General features: G+C 42.0%; 1 protein-coding gene across 1 annotated transcript in view; it reads right to left on the bottom strand.

Moving 5' to 3' along the window:
• Positions 1-24,590, bottom strand: part of TOX2 (TOX high mobility group box family member 2) — a 275,381-nt gene that overhangs the window by 125,502 nt on the left and 125,289 nt on the right. The window lies entirely within an intron of this gene.

Consider the following 24,590-nt stretch of genomic DNA (forward strand, 5'->3'; position numbering starts at 1 on the left):
ACTGTATAGTCAGTCACCTTCTCTTACGTCCAGACTCTCAAACATACCCTTACAGTGATGGGGCAGTCTCCAGCCCTTATCTGGTTATAGGTGAAGCCTGGTCTCAGAATGGACTGGCCATCATGGACTCAGTTCTTAAATGGGAAACTGGCTCTCCACCACCAGGATAATACCAACTATTCCTACAGGCCACAGAAACCAGGGGAAAAGAAACCCTAGACACATATACACTCTTTCCTGGCTACCTCCTTACCTGTCAGCATACTTTGAAAAAAACACAGAGATGTTACCATATCAAGGACACTTCCCAGGACACACAGACCCTGCAATCATGCATGTCTTTCCCAATATATTGGGGTGTATGTAGGGCTGACTCATTCTGTGAACAATTCAAACTGCCTAAAAGTGCTTAAGTGGGCTAGCAATGGATAACAGGTATGATTTCTCCTTAAATGTGCTGGCTAACAGATCAGTAACTGGCTACAGACCAGTAGCAGCAGCATGAGAGGGAGAAGCTCCAGTGTTTACCATGGTGCTGACACCAATAAGCATTCAGAAGCAACGTATCTTATAACGCAATCTGGCCTGAACTCTTGGGATTGGAGAACAAATCTGTTCTGAATCACAAAGACATGTATCCCATAGCCTTCTCTTCCTACTTCGGCAGATTGAGCCCAAGGTCACCGTAAGAGTTACCTCTCTGACCAAAATCACCCACGAAACAGAATTAACCACTCCACCCCTCCATCTTCATCTTCAGAATCCTAACTCTTACCCTTCACTGGCTTTGAAATACCTTGGCCAAGAGCTCCCACTGGATTTCCAGAAAGAGCTGGCTATTAATTAATTAGCCACACTAGGCTGATACTACCTTCTCTAAAGGCTGCAGGGAAAAATCTACAATGCCTCTCAACAACAGTATCACTGAGACCATTTTGGAGGTTAAGTGCATAGGTTGAGAGAGTAAAAGGTGAATTCTTTATAAAGTCCCTCTAAACTCAGTGACTCACAAACTATGTTCCCAAATTCTCCTCTGCTAGGCAACTAGAGATTTCATAGGCTAAATCAATTAATCAATCAGCCAATAATTATTTATTAAGCACCTACTGTGTACTAGGCATTGTACTTTAGGGATGGGGAACCTGTGGCCTCTAGGCCATGTGTTTCCCTCTAAGTCCTCAAGTGCAGCCCTTTGACTGAATCCAAACTCCACAGAACTGACCACACGTGGCCTTGAGGCCACAGGTTCCCCATCCCTGCTAGGAATTGGGGATACAGGAGCAATGAATGGAACCATTCCTAGTAAACTGCTTCTTATTGTTGTTGTTTGATCTTCATTTTCAAAGATGACCAAAGGCAGCATGGCGTAATATCTTGACTTTCATGTGAATTGGATTTAAGTGAGGCAGAGTAGCACAAAGCTGTCAGCTTCATTCTTTCTTCCAGAGCTATCAAAGTCCAGTGGCAAGACAAAAATTAACATGACTGGTGATGGCCTGGGATGTAGTGGATGACCTTGACATCTTTGATAGGAGTAGACGTCCTCCTAACTTATCAACAGGTTTGAGGCCTGCCTATTACCCTCAACCTGGTTTAGCCCCTCTACTGAGATGGTTTACAAGGCTATGGCCACTGCACATGCTACATCTTCTTGGAGGCTTACATTCAATGAGCTTACATTCTAATGGGAGATACAAACACACATACATAGTTGCATATATGCATACATGCATTTATATACACATATGCACACATATATATGTATACACACAGTTATATATACATATATACCATAAATATAAAGGTAATACAAACATATGCAAAGTGTTAAATACAAGGTAGTTTGGGAGGAAGGACACTAGAAGAGTTGGGGAGATGGAATTCATGCAGAAGATGGTGTGTAAGCTGCATGTTAAAGAAAGAGAGAGATTCAGTGAGGCCGAGGGATGGAGGGAGGGTAGACAATGGAGGATGGTCAGTACAGAGGTGTAGAGATGGGAGAGGGAGTGTTATATGTGAAGAGAAGAGGGAAATCCAGTTTGACTAGATTACAGAATGAGGGAGGGGGAGTAATGTTCAACGAGGCAGGAAAGATTGATTGGGGCCAGGTTTTAAAAGCTAAAAAGAAGAGTTTAGATTTATCCTAGAGGCAATAGGAAACCAATGGAATCAGCTGAGGAGGGGGATCACGTGATCAGCTCTGTGCTGAAGGAAAATTATTTTGGCAACATTGTGTAGAATCAGCTACAGTTGTTAGAGACTTGAGGCAGGAAGACTAATTAAGAGACTATTGTAATAATCTAGGCAAGAGGTAATGAAAGCCTGAACTCAAGTGGTAGCTGTGTGAGTAGAGGAGAAAAGGTTGGGCATGATTGGTGTTGTGAAGGTGGAATTAGCAACATCTGATGACTCCCTGGAAATGTGGAGAGTGAAGACCAGTGGCATCTCCAGAAGAATATCCAGAATATGAACCCAAGGCACTGGAAGGGTGGTGTTCCCTTTAACAGAAATTAGGAAGTTTGGAAGAAGGAAGGGTTTCAGGAAAAGGATAATGAGTTCAGTTTCAGACATGTTGAGTTTAAGATATCTCTGGGACATCCAGTTTTAAATGTTAATAGGCAATTGGTGATATGGGACTGACACTCAAGGAAGGAAATGGATAGCTATATAGTCAGTCACATAAAGATAACAGTTAAATCTATGGGAGCTGATAAGGTTATTAAGAGAGAAAATATAGGAGAAGGCAAGAGAGCCTAGGACAGAACCTTTGGGAATTTCCACTGCTGGGTGGACCACAGACTGAAAACTGGAAGGGATCTTAGAGACCCTTTAGTCTAGGTGGCGCAGTGGATAGAGCACCAGGCCTGGAGTTGGGAAGACCTGAGCTCAAATCTGGCCTCAGACACTTACTAGCTGTGGGACCCTGGGCAAGTCACTTAACCCTGTTTGCCTCAGTTCCTCATCAGTAAAACAAACTGGAGAAGGAAATGACAAACCACTCTAGTATCTCTGCCAAGAAAACCCCAAATGGAGTAAAAAAGAGTCAGACAGGACTGAAACAGCTGAATAGCAACAACCTTGTTTTATAAATGAAGAAATACTGAGTTAAAGTACCTTGCTTAAGGTCACACGGGGAGTAAGCGTCCGAGGCAAGATTTGAACCTGGAACTTCTGACTCCAGAGCCACTCTTCCTTCTGCAGTATCACAGTGCCTCCTAAGATTTCTTTACCTTCTCTTCCCTTGCCAAGCTGGCATTGTTTGGTTTTCATTCTCCATCTGCTGGGGCCTCTCGAGTTATATCCACAGACCAATTAAGTGAGACAGAACTCCAACAACACTGCTTACAGCCGTTTCACACTTGTTTAACAGGAGAGCTCAGCTGGCAACACCTCTATCTATCTCTCGAGGCCTGGGGGCCTCCCTCCTCTCCTCTAAGACACTTGTTGCCTTTTAGCAGAACGAGTCCCACAGTCCTTGTGATCACCCAGCCTGCAGTACTCACTGGGGAAAGGGGAGGAGGAGAATAAAGGTTTCATCAAAGGCAGCAAGAGTTAGATCACATAACCAGATCCTGGGACTGACAAAACTGCTCCTCAGACAAGAGAGGTGTCACTCACTCAGTAAAGATTCCTAATGTTGGGGCCGAAGCAATACTGCATTTGGAGTGAGGGAATCCTTAAGATCATAGACATAAATGGAAGCAACCTCAGAGACGTAGCCCAACCTTCTCATTTTGCGGATGAGAAGATACTGTTTCAAATACCAACTCTGTTACTATCGATAGGCCCCTAGCCAAGTCCCCACTCCGGATTTCAGTTTTCTTATCTGTAAAATGGCCTTATTTGTAAACAGCTATGGACAAATTGGTCTCTAAGCTTTCTTCCAGGTCTAAAATCCCATATCATGTACAAGGTCCCATATCAGATACTATGAAGGATGCAAAGATACATAAAACAGAGAGCTATGATGCCATTTCTGCCGCTAACTCCCTCAGGGACCTTGGGTAAATTTCTTTCTTGGGTCAATTTCTCTTTGAGTTTCAGTTTCCTTGTCTGAAAACAAGGATGCTCGATTAACTATTTAAGGCTCTTCTGACATCTTATGGTCCTCTATGATTCAGCTAAACTGTTCTTGAGTCTATTTTTGGGAGAAGGTTATCAGCAGAGCCAGGATGTCATTATTACTTCAGGAGAGTCAGGAAATGTGGTCAGGGCAGAACTCCTAAGAAAGTGACTTCTTTCTTTGCTAAAGGTGGGGTCACTGCTCAGAGTTTCACACATAAAGGAAAAGGTTTCCTCCAAGCCTCTGAGATCCTCTTCATTAGCAGGTTCTGAGAGACAGAGAGAGCAGGGATTGCACTATTCACTTTCAGGTTTCATTCAATGTCAGGTATTGCCTGATATTTTTTTCTTTTTCTTTGAAAAACATAAGCTATTATCTCAACATCAAAAAATTCTCATTATCCTCCAAATTAAAATAAACAAGTCAACGATATACCACAAATTGAGTGGAGGGGTGTGTATACACACCCTTATATTGGTATCAAAAGTTTAAAATTCTTACTGAATGAATGAATAAATGAATTGAAAAAAGATGGCATTTACTGCACTGTCGTTATATGGCTGGAAATCACAGAAGGCTATAAGCATTAAAGAATTGAAAGTGGTACGTGGAAAAAAGTGCTAGATTTGGAGTCTGAAGACCTGGATTCAAGTCTTGTGTGACCTCAGGCTAGTCCCTTAACATCCCTGGACCTCAGTTTCCTCATCTGTAAAATAAAGGAATTGAACTGGACAAGCACTTCTGAGATCCCTTCCACCCCAAAATTGAGGGTCCTACAATCCAGAGGGCAAAGGCCAGAAAATGTGGCAGGGGTAAGCTGGCTCAAACATTACAAACAAAGAAACACATAGGAGAACAGGAATCAAAGATGTCACCTGAGAAATGTCTGAGTTAAAAATGGGATATGTGACTGGAGGAAGGCATAACTGATGGACCACTTTAATGTTCCACTATTCACCTCTTGAGGACAAGAGAAAGTGAGGAAGACCCATAGGACACTGGGTGGGTCTGATGGTGTGTTATAGCCGCTTCAGAGAAATTATTAAATTTTCAGTGTATTTACAATTCAGAAATCAGGGCTTGGTTTATTGATCTGTTGGCTGTCTAGATCAGTTGTATCAAACTCAACTAGAAACAAGGGCCACTAAATGGTACATAAAGATTCTTGGGGGCAGCATGTTGACTTAAAACCACATATTAACATTATCTGTGTTAAGTATCTCCCAATTACATTTTAATCTGGTTTGCTGAGGACAGGTGTTTGACACCTCTAGTGTATACTTAAGAAAGTGATGGAAAACATGTTAATAATGCAGATCAAACTTGAAAATGTGTCACTGGTGGATTTTTTTGACAGCCTGTTATAAAGCATTTACCAGCACACTTTGGGGCAGACCCTTAGTATCCTACTTAAATGAAAACATGAACAAGAGATACACCAGATAGGCAGGCTGGACTGATGAATTGTATCAGTTGGACTGATGAAATCATAGATCCATTTGAGTATCAATTTAGGGTTAGTGATAGGTACTATATCTGTAGTTTGATTGGTATAGGGAGCTTCTGCAAGAGGAAATTCCCTCTACCAACACAGGTTGGTACCTTCCTTGCAATTTATAATCTAAAGCACTAAGAGGTTAAATGACTTGCCCAGGGTCATAGATCCTGACATAAGTCAGAAACAGGACTGGAACTCAGGATTTCTTGGCTCAAAGGCCAGTGTTCTATACATGATGCAACCCTGCTTCTCAGCCATCAATATGTTATATGTGACACATGACATATCTATTAAATGTGTAGATTGGTTTTGTTTGTAAAGAACAATCTATTGTACATATTGGGGTGGGGGAACCCTAAGTGTACAGTGTGCACACAGAATGTCAAGGAGTGAATTGAGCTTGTCTCACTAGATGCAAAGACCTCAAATAAATGCCAAACACAGAAAAACAAGTTTCAGCTTTGGATCAGGCAAAACAAGCATTGCTGCAAAGTCCCTGTTATGCACACCTGACCATCATACTTTATCTTGGCACTTCTATTTGTGGAGAGCACTTTAGGAGCTCAATCAGTCACCCCAAAGAGCAGTTATTTCCTCTCCAGAGACTGCTAAGGGAAAGGTACCTGAATAGCCAGGTAGGACAGTTCAAGAGAGAATTCTCAGACATTCTCATGAAAGTTTAGAAATCAGAGGACTCTGGGGAAGAGGGAGGTCTTTGGGGAACTGAAATCTGGAAAAGAATGAGCCATGTAGGTAGGGAACTAAATAGGGGTAAATCTTTTGCTTATGAGAAACCATGCATGTCTGACCATCATACTTTATAGGTGCTTTCCCATTGTCCCTACTATCCATTCCCACCCTGGTGAGGTGCTACTCAACAGGACACTGGAGATGCTGGTACAGAGGTGATGCTCACTCCCTGTATCTCAGTTTCCTCACATGTAAAATGATAGGGTTGTACTAGATAAGTTCTATATCACTCCAACTAGACTCTTCCAAGTTCCTCCAAGGCTGGACCATGCTGTGTATTTTCGCCCTTGCACCCCTGACAATGGTTAGTGCAGGCTCCTGCCTACAGCAGGTGCCCAGCTGGGAGAAGAAGGGGGTAGGCTGGAAGGCCATGCGACAGAATGCCTCAGACAGCCTCAGACAGATATTTTTTGAGCCTAGAGAATTTAATGAACCTGGAAAAATTTATAGGCCTGGAGAATTTGGCAGGTGCCCCAGTGGGAACACTTCAGCTCTGCACAACTCAAACTCTTGGAGGCGTGGTTGAGCTCTACTAAGCAGCATGACTGGAGTGGTGAGCAGCTGAGCTAGCTTCTCAGTAGGAACTTGTTGCACGAGCAGGCTGACCTCTGCATTCTCTTCAGGGCAAAGCATTTTGCAAAAGAAATCCAAGCCACATCTGCACTTGGTGCTTCCAGAATCACTCTCCTTTTCTGAGCAAAACTGAAAGAGAGACTCCTTCATGCTGGTGAGATGAAAGAAGCAACGAGCTTAGGACCTAGGGTTGGGTTCATCACTTATTGACTGTGTGCCAGCATGGCACAGGAAAAAGACTCGCGGATTTGGGAGCACAGGACCTAGGTTAAAACTTTACAGTTTCTTTGGCTTTCAGTTCTACCACTTACTACCTGTATGGTCGTGGGCAAGTGACTTCAACTCTCTGGGCCTCAATTTCCTCATATGTAAAAATGGGGATAACAATACTTGCATCACCTCCTTTTTCTCAAGGCTCCTTGTTTGAGGTTCTCATTCTTTTTTTGTACCATGCCTGGGATTTCACTGTTCTATGGACCTGCTGGTCATTGCTCTTTGACTTCTAGTGGAAGAAGTGCTTGGGGCACCAAGAATTCAAGTGATTTTCCCAAGGGTACAAAGTCATGATTTGGCAGAGGAAGGACAGGAATCCCCTTCTTCCTGACTCCAAGGAAAGCTGTCTATTCACTAGGACCAGCAGCCTCTCAAGGCTGTTTTGAAGATAAGATAATGTATATGTAAATAAGACTCTGTCAAGAGTAAGATAGGGGAATAAGGACTGAATCTGTCAGGTCATTGACACAGGGAATTCCTAGAGAGGGGAACTCCCTCTAGCAATACATGTTGGCTCCTTCTCTACGACCTATAGACTTAGATACTTGTCTAGAGCACTGTCCTAGGGTCATACAGCTAGAAGATGTCAGAGCAAAGTTTGAACCCAGTTCTTTGTGGTCCCAAGGTTAGACTACCCATCAAAATATTTGCAAATATGCTAAGTAAATACGAGCTATTCTAACTCCCTTTGTTAGAGCAAATCCCCCTTATTATTTTATACACTCCTTCCTTATTAGCTTCCATGCCCCCTAAGACTCAGAACAAGGGCTGAATTCTATCCTGGACTTTACCAGGACGCTGGCTGCCAAGTGACTAATCATGAGGCTTGGGAGACATCAAAGGTCTAGCCAAACCCAGAAAATGCTTGGGAACATCCCCATTGCTGACTAGATTATTTTTCTCTCTTCATCAGGCTATATGGGCACAAACAAACTTATTAGAAAATCTTCTGCCAGGATATTTTTTTCAATTAAATGTTTACCACCTCCTTGCTAGCCAGGTAGAATAGATAACTAATGGGTCCTCTCAGTGGCCTCATTATCATTGTGCTATCCAATGCACTTTGAGATAATCACTCCCATCACTCTGTACTGATTTATGGTAGAAACAAACATTTTAATATTTCCTGTTTGGGGCTTTGATTTCCACTCATTTCACCACAGCATAGCTCCCCAGTCATGTGGAGTCCCGGTCTGGCTTGGGATCTGAGTGCTACATTCATCATACTCCATCTCTGATAAAAATTGATTAGGCTTGTTTCTGTGCCTGGGCTCTCTTCATGCTGGGAATAGTGTTCTCCATATGTCCACTCAAATTTGGAGGTTATTTACTCTCATGGTATTGTCCTATATGCTTTTAGAATGATTTAATCCTTGTCATTTTTGTTAACAACCAAGTATTAAACTATGCAACTTTGGATTTCTAATCATTCAAGAGAGATAGATCCTGTCAACCCTCTGCCCCTCCTCTCTCCAGCTACTAGACCCTCTCTATCCCAATAAAGCTGAGGCCTGTCTAATGTGCTTAGCGCAGTGCCTGGCACATAATAGGTACTTAATAAATGCTGCTTGATTGATGTAGAAATCAGTGTTTATCTCTGCCAATCTTAAAGAATCCTAAAAGGCAAAAATGGGGAGGACTAAGACCTGGAAAGAGTTGGGTTTCATCACACTGTATAGAAACAATATTCACTCAGTTCTCTTGTTAGACCTGTAGAATTCAGCTCTCTCCATGTTATCTAGGGTACAAATGGAAGACCCAGACCTAGGGCTCTCTTCCTACCTGACAATCCATTTGCCCACTGAAGATGAATCAGCATGAAGAAAATATATTTTGGGAGGCTGGGGGACCATGGGAGTAGTGCAAAATGGTCAAATCATTGATGCTGTGTCATGCCCAAATCTACAGTGTGATGAAGGAATGAATGTCAAGATGTTCCAAGATGTAAGTTCCATATGGGCTCAAGGTGAGCATCCAAGAAGCAGCATGAGATGGCATAGCACAGTAGAAAGAGCCTTCTCTCATTTAGGAGTCAGAGGAATAGCCATCTGAGTGTTTTTTCCATTTCCCCAGCCAGAACCCAGGCTGGGCAACATAGGGAGGCAGTGTGATATGGTGGCAAGAACCCCAGACCATGAATTAAGGGACCTAGGTTCTGCTCTCTGCTCTGCCACTGACTTGCTATGTAACTTTTACCTTGGGCAACACCTCCCCCTTCTCTAGGCCTTAGTTTTCATGTACATAAAACAAGGAGGCTGGACAAGAGATGCTCTAAGATCTCTTTGATCTCTGACATCCCAGGACTAACTCTCATCAACTAGAAGCCACAGACCTATGAAGTCAAGAGGTTAAACTATGAGTCAAGCTGAAAGGTTAACCCCTGAGGTTCATGAGAGATGAATTGCTGGGAGGTGAAATATCTAGGGCTGGTCTCAACCATTTCCATGACCCCCTACCTCTCAGGGAGGTAACAATAATTATTTCCTCACAGAATTACACTGCACTAGTTCCCCCAGAGGACAAGCTACTGTACCAAGTTCAACGCCTAATCACGCTCCCAGCAGTTTTCTCATTAAAGTCTTTATACAAATGCTGAGAGACGATGAGCTAGTTAGCATTATTAATTTTCCCCTGAAGAGTCAGTAAGTCCCTTCAGCTGCTCTCAATGACTGGAGTGAGGATGGAAAGAGGAGATTTAGTAGAAAGAAAAGAAATGTGGTAGTCCAGTATAGTTACTCAGCTTTACCTTTTGGCTAATCTTCACAAAAGTTAGACCGCAAGTATTCTATGTGGCCAGCACAATAGTCTTACCCACATTCAACCAATTGACTCCCCTATTCCTGAAATGGCTATGCCCAGAATCAGTCTCAGAGGCTTTTCTGCCAACGGATTGCATTCTCAGCTGTGAGGATCTGGCCTTAGAGGGAAAAGGCCTCAAGAAAGGGGACCCAGAGATGCTCAGAAGGCCCCCTCTAAGATGAGGGGAATGTGAACCCCACTCAAAGGAAAGCTATGCCAGTATAGACATGGCAGCCTTGACAACATGGAATAAGAAACGGTCTAACAAGCCTAGTCCTTCAAATGCTATGTTATTGTAATGACCAATCCTGGCTCCAAGAAAGAGGAAATGTACTTTCCTCCTTTCCTTGGAAAGATGGAGGAGGACTTTGGGTGTAGGATATTTCATAAACCATTAGACTTGGTCACTGAGTCAGTCGGTTTTGATTAATTTTTTTTAATTAGAAGGGGAGGCTCACTGGCTGATCTGGAAGTGGAAGCATGTGTGGAAAAGACTGGCTTTTTTCTCCTAAAAAAGTACCAATAAAATGTTAAAGAAAAAACAAATAAATCTGGGTCTTTACGACTAAGTGGGCTGGATCACAAAGGCTAAATCAGACAGGTGAGTGAGGCATTTTCCAGGTAAAAGAGCTCCTTTGATTCATCCATTATAGGAACAACATACTTCTCTTGGAGTCATTTATTTCACTGACCTCTGGCTACCCTCTTGGCTTCCTGCCCCTGCCTCAGCCTCTTGACCAGCTCTTTCTGAAAAACCTTTGCTCTATATTAACTGTACCCAGGCCTTAACCTTGCTGGCCTCCATCATGCAGATTAATCCTGCTGCTCTACCGTGCCTTCATCTATTCCTAGCCAGTGTTCCAGCTCTATCAAAAGCCTGGTTTGCTGACCCATCTCCATGAAGATACCCAAGACAGACCAGTTGTAAGGAATTTTAGACACCTCTTAGTCTAAACTCCTTATTTTGAAGATGAGGAAACTGAGCACCATAAGAGGGGAAGAGATCGGCCCCAAGTTGCAGACCTAGTCAATAGCAGAGCTTGGCTCACGACCTCACAAGGAAGTCTATCAATGTTGTTGTTGTTGTTCAGTGTTTCAGTTGTGTCTGACTCTTTGTGATTCCATTTGGGTTTTATTTGGCAAAGATACTGGAGCACTTTGTCATTTACTTCTCCAGCTCATTTTACAGATGAGGAAACTGAGGCAAACAGGGTTAAGTGACTTGCCCAGGGTCACACAGATAGTAAGTGTCTGAGGCCAGATTTGAACTCAGGTCTTCCTGACTCCAAGTCTGGCACTCTATCCATTATGCCACCTAGCTGCCCTATCACACTGTAGGACAGCTTTAGCTGATTTTTAGAAACTGTTTCTTAGGTTGGGCCAAAATCTATCTCCTTATAATTTCTCTCTGGTTCTAGATAACCCCATATCTTGTTCAAAAGGCAGATAACCTGTCTTTTAAAACCAGGCTGGATGCTTCAGATTCCTCTTCCACATGACAACTTTTTGAAAATTCAGAACTGCAAAAACCATGAACAAGTTAGACAAGATCTTTGGAATCATCTAGTCAACCTCCTTATCTTTCATGTGGGGAAAATGCTCAGAGAAGAAACATAAATTTCACAGAGTCACATAACTTATCAGAGGCATAGTAGGTGATATAGCATATTTGGGGATATACATACACATATGGACATGTGTGAAAATACATGCAATATACACTTCCACAGTGTGCATGTACTTAATAAGTCAGGTGGCTATCTGATAGGAAATCTCTCCCACATGGCACAACAGGTCAAGAGTGTCAAAATTAAAAAAAACTGCACAAAGTGCTGTGTATGGATTACCCATGAGGCATCACAAAAAGGGAGTCTTAAAACGGACTGGAATAGATTAATTTCTCTTTGTTTCATATTCTAATTTCAATTCCTTTTCCCTCTGCCACTTTCTGTTCTCATTAGTCTTAAAATTATCTTGAAAATTCTGTACCTCATTCTGCTCTTCTTGCTATCTTTGTCATGGAAATGAGAATTGGAATGTACAAGATCACACTTTTTTTCTGGTATTAAATATGTGGGATAATTCTTCCAGGGCTAAGACTGAGGCATACACACGAGATGCTCTAAAACAGAGATTTGAGGAAAACATTTGTTCCCTGCCTTTTAGAGACCTCTCACCCACCCCAGGGGCCCACAGCCTAGTGCCTACATGTTATATACCAGTTGTGCCTGTGCTGCACCCCTGCTCTTCAGCTCATTACTCTATGTGAGCCTCTTCTTCCAGTGACACTTCTCTGTGTGTCATTCTCTGATATTTTCTTTATTAGTGTAGTTCTCTCATCTTAGTCATCTGAATCACAAGCTTGGTTTTTTCCACCCTGGCCCACTAGGTCACTAATGTTATATGATCTTGGATAAATCATTTCTCTGGTCAGTTTTCCCATGTATAAAATGAAGGGGATAAAATTCCACCTTGAGCATTCTAATTAAAAGATATTAATGGTTGACAATGGTCTGATAACCACTTCTGGATGAGATACTCACCCTTTAATAGCAGCTTCTTTCATTATCTTAGGCCAAATAATAATTTCAATCACTTTGGAAAACTAGTGAGATAGAGTGCCTTAGCATCAGGAGAGCGTCCCTTAAATTCTAGTCATTTCTGGATGGGGTGGCCCCATTCCCAGGCATTGGGCTCGACCCTGTGACCAATTCTCCTTTTTTTGATATGGAAAAATCAATCTGTAAAGGAAGTCCATCTGTCCAACTTGCATGCAAGCCACATGAGCCCCTGCAAGGAGCAGCACAAAACCATTCACACTGAAGAATGGAAAAGGTTCAGTCACCAGACGGAGGGGGCTGGACTTTGCCAGAAGTGCTGTTCTTTTGAGAGCTAGTTTGTTGTGTCAATACTTGGAGCTGCTATCACTCTGAAAAATTCTCCAAGGGACCTAGAAGAGCGTCTGCTGAAAAATAACAAGGGATGCTTGTACTTGGAGGCTGTGTTCTCAGCTAATTATGTACAGCTGCCCTGGCTGATGCGCATTCCTTCCAACATATCCTTCAGCACCTGGACAGCAGCTTTCTAGTGCTGATGGGTTGGAACCATGGACAGCACCTAGGAGCCAGCCAGGCTTAGGATATCAGGATACCTCATTTCTCTGTAGCTGCCAGATCAGAAAGCCCAACAGTTCTGACCAGCCCAATCCCTAGGACCAATGAAGCCCTTCAGGACACCACCCTTACAAGCAGACATTTAAAACCCCAGGGGAAGGTTTCTTAGTATTTCCCCCATTCCCCAACACAGTTTTGAAAAATTAAGTATCTCGACTATAGAATACCCAGCTATGAGAAATGGTGGGCTGGGAACTGTGTACCATTTTTTTCCTTGGCCTTATTATTATAGGCTGGCTGCTATATGCAAGGTTACTATAGGCATCCTTTAGTTCTATGTGGTGGAAAGAACCCTGGGAGTCAGGAGACCTGGAATACTGTCCCAGCAATGTTTTATCTGTGTGACTTTGGGTAAGCTACTCCCCCTTTTGGAGGCCTTAGTTTCATTCACTATAAAATGAAGGTGTTGGAATGGACAATCTCCAAGGTCCTCCCAGCTTTAACACTCTTCATTCTACAGTTTCCCTTCTCTAAACCACATCTCCAGTTCTGAGAAAGTTTTTGAATGTTACAGAACACCCAGGGGCTAGTAAACCCACATTATTGGTGATGTCTGTGAGTTTAGTCATTACCCAAGTCTTCAGAGAAGCAGATGGAAAGCTCATCAAGGAGCAATTAGTTATCTTCAGCATATTCACAGATCTCTCCACCTTTTAGAACACTTTACAAACTTAATTAACAAAATCATTCTAACAATACTCTTCCTTCCCAACCGTAGGCAAGAACTGATATTATTTCCATTTATAGGCAACTTAGACAGAGATCAGTCAAAAGACTCAGGTAAGACACTCATTACATTTGAGTAGGACTTGATACTTAAAAAAAATCCTTCCACCTCTATAATCTTGCTAAGAATAATCTTTTATGTGTATGTAGATTTGACAGTTAGCAAAGACAATTTGTAAAGTGCTTTGATATATATCCCCTCATATTATGTTTGTTGAACCAACAGTGGCAGCTAGGTGATGAAATGGATACAGCACTGGTCCTGGAGTAAAAAAAGACCCTATTTCAAATCTGGCCTCAGGCTTTTATTAGCTGTGTGACCCTGGGCAAGTCACTTGACCTTTGTCTACCTCAGTCTCTCCAATGGTAAAATGGGAATAATAGTAGCACCTATCTTCCAGGATTGTTGTGATGATCAAATGAGATAATATTTGTAAATCACTTAGCACAGGACCTGGCACATAGTGGGCACTTAATAAATTCTCTTCCTTCTTTAAATTGAATAGAAACATATACCAAAAATATATATTATGAAGAGTATCATGGGAGCAAAGAAGAAACCCTGACAAAGTGCTCTGAAAAAACATGAGAAGGGAGAGATCATGCCTCTGGTCCCTCCTGGATCTGATTTGTCATGCTTCTATAATTTTAAAGTTGTTCTTTCATAGAGGGAGTGAATGGCTAGTTGCATCAGAGTTCCCTCTCCCTTTAAGCTTAGTGCTTTCACATCTGCCCAGCTGGCCTTGGGATTAATGAGGGACACACACACACACACACACACACACACACACACACACACACACACAGATCCATCCTTTGATCTCACATATACACAAATAATTACAATATAATACTTCTTTGCCCCCAAAGAAGTATGAGTCTCAAAGACCTAAAGATCTGTGAGATTACAGCATTCCAGATCTAGGAGAAACCTCAGAGGCCAATGAGCCCAAACTGTAACTAACTAAAATTCCCCTCTATAACACACCATCTAGTGGTCACTTGGTCTTGGAGGGGAAACACTCTTATCCTATCCTGAAGCAGCCCATTGAACTTTTGAATGATGAATAGCTCTAATTGTTAGTAAGTTTTCCCTTTATGCCTAGCCTAAATATGCCTCTGTAACCTTCATCCTTTGAACTTGTTAGTTCTTTCCTCTGGGGCCAAGAAGAATAAATCAAATCCTTCTTTAAATACTTGTAGACTTCTGTCAGGGATCTATCTAAATCAGTCTTTTTTGTGCTCCATGGTCCCCTTTGGCAGTCTGATGGAGTCTATGGACCCCTTCTCAGAGCCATGTTTGTACCTACATTCATGGTGGAAGAAAATGTTAAATTTCAGTTAAAGGTTAGTGAAAAGAAAGATTTAATTTTCCCCCATCCAAGTTCACGGACTCTTTGTGGATTTATGAATCCCAGGTTAAGGGCTCCTGCCCTAATTCTTCTTCTTCAGGATAAACATTCCCAGTTCCTTGAACTGATCTTCTTGTGGCATGATCCTAAGGTTCCTGATCTTCTGTCTTGGTCACTCCTCTCTAGACATTCACCAATTCATCAAGGCCCTTCCTGAACTGTGGCTCCCAGAATTACATGCTGTAATCCAGATATGATCTTGATTAAGGCAAAGGATGAGGACTTGCTCAAAGTCACACAAATAGCGGTGGGACTGAAACCCAGGTGTTCTAACTCCCAGTCCAGTGCACCACTACATAGTTCTGGAACTTTGGGTTGATGTTTATCCCAGTAGGACATGGGGGAGACATGGGCACTTGGTTCCTGTGGCTTTTTTCTTAGACTTTATAGATAACTCTGTATTATTACTGAAATCACAGAGTCATAGGTGCAAAAAGGTTCTCAACAATCATCTTGTTTAATTCCCTAAATTTACAGTTTAGGAAATTGAGGCCCAGAAGAATGAAGGGACTTGGTTCATAGGATCCTAGCCACTCACCTTCTGTGTAAGCTTGGGCAAATTACTTCTTTCCTGGATTTCCTCATCAGAAAAAAAGAGTTTGGACTCACTGATTTCTAAGGTCCCTTCCAGCTCTGAATTCTGTAGGCCGAGATATAGAATTGGAAGGGCTTTCAGAGGTCATTTAGTCCAACCCACTCATTTAATTTTTAAAACTAAATTAAATTTATTTCAATTTACAAAAAATCTATTTTCTTTTCCTCCCTCCACTGGGAAAAAAGGAAAAACAAAACCCTTGTAACAAATTTGCTTGGTTAAGAAAAACAAATTCCTACATTGGCCAAGCCCAAAACAATGTGTCTCATTCTCAGATAAATCCAATGGCCTTTTCTCAGTCTTCATTCTCTTTGACTTCTCTGCAGCCTTTGATATTCTGGATCACCCTCTCCTCCTTGCTACTCTCTTCTTTCTACGTTTTTGGGGTGTGATGCTCTTCTGGTTTTCCTCCTACCTTTCTGATTGTTCCTTCTCTGTCTCTTTTGCTGGATCTTCCCCAGGTCATGGCCTCTAACTGTAGATGTCCCACAGGATTCTGTCCTGGATCCATTCTCTTCTCCCTCTATACTATTTCATTTGATGATCTCATCTGTTCCCATGGTTTAATAACCATCTCTATGTTGATGTCTGCAGGATCAAATACCATACAAAAACCTCTTTTTGGTGTTCATCCTATCAAAGGGAAATACCCTTCCCATCTTCTTACACTTTACTCCCCACCATGTACTCTTCGAGCCAGTGACACTGGCCTCCTGGCTGTTCTATCAACAAAACACTCCCATTTCTCAGCTCTGGGCATTTTCCCTGGCTGGAATGCTCTCCTTTTTCATTAACCCCTACTTGATTCCCTGACTTCCTTTAATTCTCAATTAAAATCTTATCTTTTCCAAGAAGGTTTCTCTAGCCCCTCTTAATTCTATGCTTTCCCTCTCTTAATTATTAATTAATAGATTAATTAATCTATATTAATTAATTAATATATCCTGCACATAGCATGTTTGTACATATTTCTTTGCATGTTGCCTCCCCCATTAGATTATGAGTTCCTCAGGGGCAGGGACTATCTTTTGCCTTTCTTTCTATACCCAGCACTTAGCACAGTGCCTGGCATATAGTAGGTGCTTAATAAATGTTTACTGACTGACTGACTCATTCTGTACCCTGAGTCTATCACCTACTTCTTTGTCAGGGTAAGTAGTATGCTTTAGTGTTGGTTCTCTGTAATAATCAAACCCTTCAATTTACAGAAGGAAGAATTCAAGGTCAGGGGGATTAATTGATCTTTCCAAGGTAGTAAGCTTTACAGGTGGGATTTGAACTCACATCCTGTGACTCTATAGGTAGTGTTCCTTTCACCAGGTCACCTCCCCTTACCCCAGTCAATTCAACTCAATTCAGTTCAATAAACATTGCTCCTTTCCTTTCCCCTTTCCCTTCATGTAATCAAGTCAAATACCATGGCCTGAAAGGCTCCATGTGCTCCTTTCCCTATCTGCTATCCCTCCTTTAAATGAGGCTGCATCTGGAATTCTCAGGAGCACCAGCCCTGAAGGCAGGTGTTTGGACTCCTCCTTGCCCCCTTGGCAGCTCTTCTCCAGGGCTTGAATGGAGCCTGTTTAGATGATTTTGATTTTGGCTCAGAGGTTCTAGCTGCTCTATTATTCTGGTGAGCTGGTCCCCCTGAGAACTGAAACTCTCCTGGCTTTGCTGATAGGCATCTGTATTGTGATGTAGGCCATTCCCCAATTCAATTTCCCACAGGGTTATCTCAGTCTAAAGAACTGGAAACTGCTGAGTAAACAGGGCCCAGTTTTACTGCATCTTCAGGTACCAGGTTTCTCACCAGCAGCTGCCAGGGAGGTAAGGCTGGGGGAGGGGAGGAACAGGATGAAAACTTAAAAAGAAGCCGCTGTTTGAAGCTCTCTCAACCATCCTTGCCTGGCATCCCTCCCCCACTGCTGAATGTGAACTACAGTTCTAAGAGCATTTACAGACATACCTCAGGTGACTATCAGGGAAGGAGCCAAACCACACCAGTGAATTTTCCTGATAACTGAGGCCTGACCCATTATGCACCAAGACTCAGTTTTTATTCTAACCACTGATGGTGGAAATCTGTCTAAAATGGAGCATCCATGTCCCTACCTTCTTACACAGAGGGCCCTAAACATCACTCAGCCATCGCCCTGGGACTCAGGGAGCACCAATTTCAAAGGTCAATGACAGGTACAGTGACAGCCTCAGGGAATATTTGCTCCTGTACTTCAAAGGCCCTAGATTGTGGGGGGTTTTAAACTCTGCATCTTGCATATTTTTTTTGTCCTATGTATCCTAGATGTCAGACTGTCACTTATACCTTTTGTCAATATTCTTGTGTCTAACAGCCTTCTCCTTCCCTCAAATCTTTTGTGGGTTGGGAAACAAAATATAATAAGTTTGTTAGAACTGTGTCTAAATGCTAATGCATTGTTGATGGAATTGTGAACCAGTCCAACCATTCTGAAGAACAATTTGGAACCAAACCCAAAGGGCTATAAAACCGTGCATACCCTTTCAGCCAGCAATACCACTAGTAGGTCTGTATCCCAAGATTAAAGAAAAAGGAAAAGGACCTACATGTACAAAAATATTTACAGCAACTCTCTTTTTGGTGGCAAAGAATTGGAAATTGAAGGGATGCCCATCAATTGGGAAATGGCTGAACAAGTTGTGGTATATGATTGTGATGGAATACTACTGTGCTTTTAGAAATGACAAGAGAAAAAAATAAAATAAAATAAAAAGAAATGACAAGAGGGGTGGTTTCAGAAAAACCTGGTAAGACCTATATGAATTGATGCAGAGTGAAGTGAGCAGAACCAGGAGAACATTGTACCCAGTAACAGCAATATTGTAATGATGATCCACTGTGAAAGACTTAGCTACTCTGATCAATACAATTATACAAGACAGTTCCAAAGCACTCATGATGAAAAATGCTATTCACCTCTAGAGAGAGAATCGATGAACTCTGAGTGTAATTTTTTTCGCTTTCTTTATTTTTCTTGCTTTTTTGTATGTGACATGGTATACTTGATGTCATATTACTTGCCTTTTCAATGGGTAGGGGAAGGGCTAGAGGGAAGGAGAGAATTTGAAACTCAAAATTAAACAAAATAATGCTAAAAATAAATTAATTACTTAAAAAAGAGGGAGAACTGCAGCTAACATAAAAGTAAACAGGTCTTAAGTGTGAGCCTGGCATGCCTCTCTTGGAATAAACTTTTGCTTTATTGATTTTGTCTGCTCATGGCCGTTTTCTACTCTCTTCTAGGTTCTTGACTGTGTTTGAGTAGACAAAAATAAGGTATTAATGTACAAGAGAATAGGGAATAAGCATTTATATAGGAACTACTATGTACCAGGCTCTGTGCTAAGAGCTTTACAAATATTATCTCATTTGATCCTCACAACAGCCCTGTGAAGTAGATGGTGCTATTGTCCCTGTTTTATATTTGAGAAAACTGAGGCAAACAGAGGTTAAGTGACTTGCCCAGGGTCACACAGCTTATAATTATCTAAGACTGGATTTGAACTCAGGCTTACCTCACTTCAGGCCTGGCACTTTACCCACTGAGCCAACTAGCTGCCTCACCAACAAACAGTAAACAGTACAACAAAGCACGTTGTCTTACTGCTAAACTTTTACAGTGCCCTTCGATTTAGTTTGAAGGGTGTATGATTTTTTTTATAACCAGGAACAGCCAGACTTAACACTGCATTTAACTATTTGTCCAAACTTCCTATTCTTGGGTTTGAAATTTCTTGAGCTTTAAATAAATGGACTGAATCTAGGGCATAAGGCAGCACGAAGGAGTGCTGTGGTTCTCAAAGTGTGGTTGGGAGCCCTGAAAGGTCCTCAAGATCAAAACTATTTTCATAATAATACTAACACATTTTAATTTTGAATAAGTGTTTATAGTGCCTAAACCAAAGCTCTTTGGGGTTTCTTAGTGGGTGATAAAAAATAAAGATGCCTATTTCTTTAGATTAAGCAAATTTGCCCATCCTCCGTGATCCACCCTGCTATTGAAAGCTTTCTCCTCCTTTAAGGCCCAGCTCAGCTGCCACTTCCCCTGGAGAGAATCAGGAAGACCTGAGTTTAAATACAGCTTCTGTCACCTATTGGCTAGGTGACCCCAGGCAAGTCAGTTAAGCTCTTTGGGTTTACATTTCCTCATCTTCAAAATGAGGGGGCTGGACGCAGTGACCTCAGGGATCCTTCCCTGATTCCCCCCAGCTAGAAGTGAACTCAGCCTCCAAGGTCTCTCTGCTTGACCTCTACTGTGCACTTAATTGTAAAATAAATTTGAAAATGGTTATTTGAAGAATGACAAGCTTCATTCCCCCTCTCCCCAGTTATTCTGTGCTTCTGAGTTCAAACTGGGAGTTAATGGGAATGTAGCTGAAAGAATGGCTTACCACTTATTTAGTTAATTGTCAATCATGTCCAAATCTTTGTGACCCAGTTTGGGGTTTTCCTGGCAAGGATACTGGAGTTGTTTGCCATTCCTTCTCCAGCTCATTTTATGGATGAGGAAACTGAGGCCAACAGGGTTAAGTGACTTGTCCAGGGTCACACAGTTAGTAAATGTCTAAGGCTGGATTTGAACTCAGTCTTAACCAGAATTTAATCATATGAATAAAAGGTTTCATGTAAGGCTCTGGGATGGGTTGTGGAGGGTACAGTTGCAAGATTGTCAACCAATGGGCATGGACCACAGGGACAGGTCTGCTCATGCTGAGCTACCAGCACATTTACCACTTTCACGGGTTACCAAACTATTTGCATAACAAGTGAAAGATTCATTTAGTCATTTGGTCTCCATGATGTTAAATAGCTGGAAGAATTTTGGATGTTAGCCAGTGGTATAATGAAAGAAAGTCTTAGATCTGGATCAGAGGACCTAGTTAGTCCTGGCATGTGAGACCTTAAGTGATTCATTTGTTTTCTCTGTGCCTCAGTTTTTGCATCTGTAAAATGGAGATAATAATACTTCCACTACATCCTTCACAGAGCTGCCATGAAAATCCAATGAAACATGTTTCTTGTCTCCTAAAAATCTTTCAGTGACTTCCCATTGTCTACAAAATAAAGCATGATTCTAGCATTCAAGGCCACCCACAATCTGTCTACAACCCACTTGACTAGTCTCATCTCATAGTGTTCCTTTTATATATTCTAGATTGCAGACAAACTAGATGAAGGTGTCCTTTGATCTTACCCTACCTGTGTTTGCTACCATGCCTTTGCTCCTGCTGGGCCCCGTGCCTGAAGCAGGCTCATCCCCTCATCCCCTCCCCTCCATCTGCTGAAGTCTTTCTTTTCCTTCAAAGTCCAACAACAATTCCACCTCCTCCTTAAAGCTTTCCCTGACTCTGTTTCCCCCACCAGGTGTAAGTGTTCACTTCTTCCTCCAGTTCCTCCTAGCACTTTGCCCACATCTGCATCTCCCACAGTTATTTGCGTCCTTTTCCTTTCTCTTTCTCTCATTAATTATTAAACTCCTTTAAATGAAGGTCAAAGTCTATATTTGGCACTCAGCATCTGTGCCCAGCAAACAGCATGTGATTAATAAGTTGGTGGAATAGCAGATTTAGGCTCAAACCTCAGTCCTGCCACTTACTACCTGTGTGACCTAGGATAAATCACTTAACTTCTCTGAGACTCAAATTGCCCTCTATCAATTATAGAGGTTGAACAAGATGACCTCCAAGGTGCTTTCCAGATCTACATACAAATTCCTATGCTAACATCTCTCCTCTCCCAGGCTCTCAACAACTCAGCCCCTCCACTGAGTACAGAGTATTGGGTAGTCAATTTCCACCAATGAAGAGAGTCTTTTCCAAATAAGCTTGAGCCCCTGGTTACATATGTAAAGAACTTGGCCAAGACCTATATAAATATCAGCTATTATTCTTTTCTTTCTGATCATTGATCTTATCTATGTGGGTACTCTCCAACGACGAAGACAGAAGTCTAATCATACCTGCCCGTCCTGTGTGGCTCTTGCACATGTCCTCTCATATATCTTCTTGTGGGGGTGCACTCAATTTACTGGGAGCTCCTTCTTCCTGGATCTTGGATTCTTTGACTAATAGATTAGATAGTTCTCTACCAGCTTTAGTTCTATGATCTTTTATGAGTCTCTGACTTTGACATTGGGTGCACGGGTGGAAACCAAAGGAACACATTTTCTTTTTTTTTTATTAAGGTATATTGTTTTCTTTTATTAACTAGATTAAAAAAAGGAACAAACTTCCAAGGATCCAGCACCACATGGCTACTGCCACCAACACCCACAGACTCCTGGAAATTGAAGGGTCTTTCAAGAGATCACTCCATTTAATCCTCTGTATCCAAGCAGGGCCACACACCAGCCCCACCTTGAATTCAAAGATCCAGCAAACCTAAACTAAAATCTAGGGGCTTTCTGAACAGGCCTCGTGGAAAGAAGCAAATGGGCAGCTCTGGTCAATGTGTCTGATCAGGGCCCTCCCTCTCCTCCCTGAACCTCTGCCAGCTTCTTCCTTCTGTTACAGGCAGCATTGTAGATTTACAGCAAACATTATCTTTTATCTCTGCTCCTTTTAAAGCTATTTGGTGTTTGCTACTATTTTCTATTATAAATCTAATTGCACATTCCAAACAGACAAGGGCTCATTAAGCTTTAATTATGCACATGTTGTTTTCAACAAACATTTTCATTTGGGCTGCTGTGAGCCCTAATTGTTCAGAAGGGACCAAGTGTAAGATTACAGACTTTTCTGTAGTAGCAGAAGAGGGTCTGAAGTAGGTCAGGGTTTGGAGGAACAGACAATTTTAAACCCCAGAGTCTGGGCAGAGTCAACTCTTCAGTGACTCAAAACCACCTCCAGTGTCACATGATGGTGATGTAAAACTGTCAAAAAGGCCTTAAATTTGTGGCTTTTTTCTCTTTTTCTTCTTCTTCTTTTTGGAAATTAACTGCACAAGGTAATAGGGGTGGATTTTCTTAGCAAATCAAGTCATTTCAAGGGGATTCAATGCTGCTCTGAGTTTCCATTCCAGGCTCTCAACACTAAGACCACCTTCCCCTTGTTAATGTCAAATAACCACTGACACCATGACCACCAATGTCAAGTAACTGAACCACCTCTGACAACATAGAAGCACAAATGTTGAATGAATGAAAATAATGAATGAATGAATGAATGAATAGGTGTTTAATAAGCACTTATTATATATGTCAGGTAGGTGCAGCTATGTGGCTCCACAGTGTACAGAGTGCTGGGCCTGGAGCCAGCAAAACTGATCTTTCTGAATTCAAATCTTGCCTCAGACATGTACTAGCTGTGTGACCTTGGGAAAGTCATTTAACTCTATTTGCCTTAGTTTCCTCCTCTGTAAAATGAGGAGGAAATGGCAAATCATTTCAGTATCTTTGACAAGAAAGCCCCAAATGGGTCGCAAAGAGTCGGATGTGACTGGAACGAATGAACAACAAACCTATGCCAGTTACTAGGCTAATGCATACATTGGTTCGGTTACCAGTGAATTCCTCTGAAGGAAAGAAGGGAAACATAGGTAGGAGGAACCAGGAGACTGGCCCTCTTTTTCTTGTCCAGAGAACACTAGCAATGCCTCATTTGACTCAATTCAGTAAGCTTTCATTAACCACCTACTGTCTGCCAGTACTAAGTGCTAGAGTTGAATAACAATTAAAACAATCCCTGCCCCCAAGGAGTTTACATTCTACTCTATAAGTCAACTTCAGAATAGCTTGTAGTTGTATACTGAGCCTGTATACTCATCTAGTGGGCCTACTGTGTGCAGAGCACATGTCATGCTGCCATACTTCAGGGGACACCATAGCGTTCACCACAGTGTCAAGGTGGGTAGGGCAGGCTAATGGGGTGAAATCAGCTCTGGGTCTCAGAGCCCACGCAGTGCAGAGCCAAGGAAAACTGTGGCTGAATCTCCATAAGTGGGCCTCTACTCAGGAGGCAAGAGCGGAAGACTCAGCAGAATACAGCCCTCGGCTTATTTGTGTTTGTAATTATCATCTAAACGGTTGGAACCGTCTCCTGAAATTGATTCTTGCAGGAGACAATTAATTAACAACCTAATAAATTGTCAAATGAGCACATGTTGGGTGAGAATGTGGTTCAGAGGGAGTTTGTTTTAAACAATGAACATCAGATGACTTCAGATTTATTTTCTACCCAGTGGAATAAAATAAGATGTCTTCAATCATGCTGCAAAAAGGCTTGGCTATGTTGCTGGCAAAAAAAAAAAAGTGTCAATGCAAGCATTAAGCTGCATAGCCTTGGAAAGAACCAAGCAACTTTTCAAATTGTAGTTTGACCTAAAAAAGCTTTCTAGGTCATTTGAACTTGGCATCTGTGAATCTGACCGACTAAATCAAATACAATAAAATTACAGAGTTCATCTCAGCCCATTGGTGTCAGATAATGCATAAGGTGAGATATAATATTTACAAAAACACTATTCATGTATTCACAACTAATGCCTGTTTGTGGCTGTTTATGGAAGAGGGCCTGTCGGTCTCATCCCAGTTCATTCATGCTGACCATACAAAAATGTAAAGGCTGCCTCCTTACCCTGAGAATGAGAACCCACTGCATGCTGTGCTCTCATTAATTCACAAATGTCCACGGTCTGTGATTACGCAGCCACCCAGTCACCTCCTGACAGACATTGCCAAATAAGACAGAAAGCAGGGCA

This window comes from Vombatus ursinus, unplaced genomic scaffold (assembly GCF_900497805.2).
Source record: "Vombatus ursinus unplaced genomic scaffold, bare-nosed wombat genome assembly UNPS02014785.1, whole genome shotgun sequence".
Lineage (NCBI taxonomy): Eukaryota > Metazoa > Chordata > Mammalia > Diprotodontia > Vombatidae > Vombatus > Vombatus ursinus.